Source organism: Mus pahari, chromosome 6 (assembly GCF_900095145.1).
Source record: "Mus pahari chromosome 6, PAHARI_EIJ_v1.1, whole genome shotgun sequence".
Classification (NCBI taxonomy): domain Eukaryota; kingdom Metazoa; phylum Chordata; class Mammalia; order Rodentia; family Muridae; genus Mus; species Mus pahari.
In genome coordinates this window covers 46,111,200-46,115,035 of record NC_034595.1, presented here as the reverse complement: position 1 = coordinate 46,115,035, position 3,836 = coordinate 46,111,200, and the positions used below count along the sequence as shown (strand labels likewise).

The 3,836-nt window shown below is 38.0% G+C and overlaps 2 protein-coding genes across 5 annotated transcripts in view; one reads left to right on the top strand and one right to left on the bottom strand.

The window, feature by feature from the left end:
* The window catches only part of Ift74 (intraflagellar transport 74), a 78,106-nt gene that overhangs the window by 43,395 nt on the left and 30,875 nt on the right, over positions 1-3,836 (bottom strand). The gene's annotated exons all lie outside the window — the stretch shown is intronic.
* The window catches only part of Lrrc19 (leucine rich repeat containing 19), a 15,670-nt gene that overhangs the window by 548 nt on the left and 11,286 nt on the right, over positions 1-3,836 (top strand). The window lies entirely within an intron of this gene.

Genomic DNA, 3,836 nt, shown 5'->3' with positions numbered 1-3,836 from the left:
TCTCTCTCTCTTCCTCCCTCTCTCTCCCTCCCTCTCTCTCTCCCTCTCTCTCTCTCTCTCCCTCCCTCCCCTTCTCTCTCCCTCTTGCTGCCTCTACTACCCTCCTTACTCCCCTCCCCATGCCCTGAAACAACTCTATTCTGTACTTAAAAAAAAAATTACAAGATCAAAAGAATTAGTTGAAACTACTGATGTTAGATGATTACTACCATTATTATTAGTTTTCAAATATAATTTCTAATAAGCTATTTAAGTTTTAAAATATAAAAATCATAAAGTAGTTAGAGAGAGTGATAATTATAATTGTCAACAACATTTCACTCCAAAAGCACTGTATTACTGCATAAATATGTAAAATTTTGAACAATAAAATTACTTCTGGACTTTATTTAACAAAACCAAAAGAAATGAAACATCTTTGTTCATCTCATTGCTTATATGAAGTCATATAAAAATAAGCCAAAATTCCTAAACTTGTACTGAAAATTTGATTTAAGAGAAACAAAATTTCCATATCAGCATCATTCCTTTATGTATAGATTTGGTTTTCCTGTGTAAAGAGCTCTTAAATCCATAAACCAGCTAACAGAAACTGATGCTCTAATTCTTCCTGATTTTTAAAATTCATTTTAAAATGCAAAAATCATTTCAAAATAACTTTCATTTTTTTTCCAATTTGTATTAGGTATTTACTTCATTTACATTTCAAATGCTATCCCCAAAGTGCCCTATACCCTCCCACTGCCCCTGCTCCCCTACCTACCCACTTCCCCTTCTTGGCCCTGGTGTTTCCCTGTACTGGGGCATATAAAGTTTGCAAGACCAAGGGGCCTCTCTTCCCAATGATGGCTGACTATACCATCTTCTGCTACATATGTAGCTAGAGACACAAGCTCTGGGGGTGCTGGTTAGTTCATATTGTTGTTCCACCTATAGGTTGCAGACCCCTTCAGTTCCTTGGGTACTTTCTCTAGCTCCTCTATTGGGGGCCCTGTGTTCCATCCAATAGCTGACTGTGAGCATCCACTTCTGTATTTGCCAGGCACTGGCATAGCCTCACAAGAGATGGCTATATCAGGGTCCTTTCAGCAAAATCTTTAACTTTCAAATTGAGAAAAACCTTAAAAGAAATGGCCTCATTTAACTGTGTTTTTTAAAAAGTGGTTTAAAATCCACTTTCTGAAGGAAATGTTTATGTCTGGGGATTTATGTAGTATCACAATGGTTACCATTCACTCTCTGTTGATCTCTCCCCTAGCAAAAATTATAAGCATTATGTGAAGAAGCCTGCAGACAGTGTGCATGAAAACTTTAAACATCGTAATGCTGCCGATACATTGAAAGTGTAAAGCTCTAAATATATGTTGCCTTTCAGTCTATAAACTTCATCAAGAAAACATTTCTTTTTCTTTTTAAGAAAACATTTCTTTTTTTTTTTTTTAAGATTTATTTATTTATTATATGTAAGTACACTGTAGCTGTCTTCAGACACTCCAGAAGAGGGCGTCAGATCTTGTTACGGATGGTTATGAGCCACCATGTGGTTGCTGGGATTTGCTCAGGGAAGAGCAGTCGGGTGCTCTTACCCACTGAGCCATCTCACCAGCCCCAAGAAAACATTTCTAACTTCATAACTGTCTTTTAGCACACCCTAGAAAGCAATAACTAGGTGATAAACATAACATGATCCTCTAACTCCTTCTCCCTTGACAACCCTGCCCCAACTCCACTTTATTCCTCATCTTGGGGGTGGGGTTGAGACAGGTCCTAGAATGCATATGAGATCCGGGTGGCCTCAAACACAGAGATCCTCCTGCCTCTGCCTCCCTAGTGTTGGGATAAAAGCATGTCTGGCCCTAACTTGCTTCTGTTCCACCAATCTCTTCACTTAAATCAGTTCATTTGTTTATACCCTAGTTGCTTTCTCTAACCATCTGTATCCCATATGCCTGAAAAACTATCACTTCTGCTACTTATTCTTCCTCATTCATGTCTGTGTACCATTGGGGCTTTCAGTACTAAGTTTACCATACCACTGAGAAGTGCAAGCCATCAAAGATGCAATAAAACTGTTCCTAGAGATCATTGAGTACAGGTAAGCTAGCTTTCATAAATGACCTAGGCATCTCCCTTTTTAGCCAATGGTGTGGAGTAAGATGTCATTTGATCTCATTCTGGCTCTAAAAGAGTTTTATTATATATATACATGTGTGTATGTGTATATATATCATATAAAATGCATATTGTATAAAATCTAGGAAGCAAAGTAACTTTTCCTAGCAAGCTTGATTATGAAATGACAAAAAGAAGGGAAATTATCTTAAACAGATCAACAAATTTACAGCAATAAATGAGCGGACAAGAATAGACCGGCACTGAAAAATGATAAATTCTTATCACCTATGAGCAAACAGACTTTAATTAACTTGAAAAGAATCTTCTTAATCTACTTAATTTTTCTACTTCTTTCTTGGATTCAATAATCTTTTTAAAAATCTTCAATAAGTATTTATAATAAATGCTTTCAGGTATAAAAGATTAAATTTTAGCAGGTTCCCTAAAGATGACAATAGTTAAATCCATTCAAACATATTTGTGTGTAAAAAGGTTTCTGGGATGACTCTGAGAAAATAGGTAAAATATGAAACATCACCATGTATAAAATGATTAAATAGAAAACAACTACTAAGATTATTACTTTTCTTTTTTAAATTTTTTTATTAGATATTTTCTTCATTTTCATTTCAAATGCTATCCGAAAGTCCCCTATTCCCTCCCCCTGCCCTGCTCCCCTACCCACTCACTCCCACTTCTCGGCCCTGGTGTTCCCCTGTACTGGGGCATATAAAGTTTGTAAGACCAAGGGGCCTCTCTTCCCAATGATGGCCGACTAGGCCATCTTCTACTATATATGCAGCTAGAGACACGAGCTCTGAGGGTACTGGTTAGTTCATATTCTTGTTGCACCTACAGGGTTCCAGCCCCCTTCAGCTCCTTGGGTACTTTCTCTAGCTCCTCCATTGGGGGCCCTGTGTCCCATCCAATAGATGTCTGTGAGCATCCACTTCTGTATTTGCCAGGCACTGGCATAGCCTCACAAGAGATGGCTATATCAGGGTCCTTTCAGCAAAATTTTGCTGGCAGATTATTATTTTTCATTACGGGGCAATTTCTACTTTGAGCAGCATACTGAATATACTTATTAACTTTGGCTTCTATTTAAAACCTGACTAAAATAAAAGTTAAAGGTAAAAGGGAGTATAAGGCCACAAAAACAGAGAGAATGGACTAGGAAGTAAAAATAAAATTTAGAAGTCTAGAAGTTAATAGTTAAATGTTAACTGCAAAAGCAAATTTTCCCATGTTAACAATGGAAAAAGCAGAAAATTCCCTTGATGTCTATTACAGGAACTTATTTAATTACTATTATCAGGTATTCTGGAAGTAGAGGAGGGGGCAAAAAGTCCTCTGTACCTCTGCCCTGACAGATTGCTTTCTTCTCTCTCCCAAGTGGGACTGAGGCATCCTCACTTGGGCACTTCAGCTTGTTGAGACTTTTGAATTGTGTGGACTGTGTCTTGTATATTCTGTATGTTTCTTTTGGGGGTGTGCTAATATCCACTTATTAGTGAGTACATACCATGAATGTACTCTGAGTTACCTCACTCAGAATCATATTTTCTAGTTCCATTCATTTGCCTGCAAAACTCAGGATGTCCTCTATCTTAATAGCTGAGTAGAGCCAGGAGTGGTGGCGCATGCCTTTAATCCCAGCACTTGGGAGGCAGAGGCAGGTGGATTTCTGGTCTACAAAGTGAGTTCCAGGACAGCCAGGG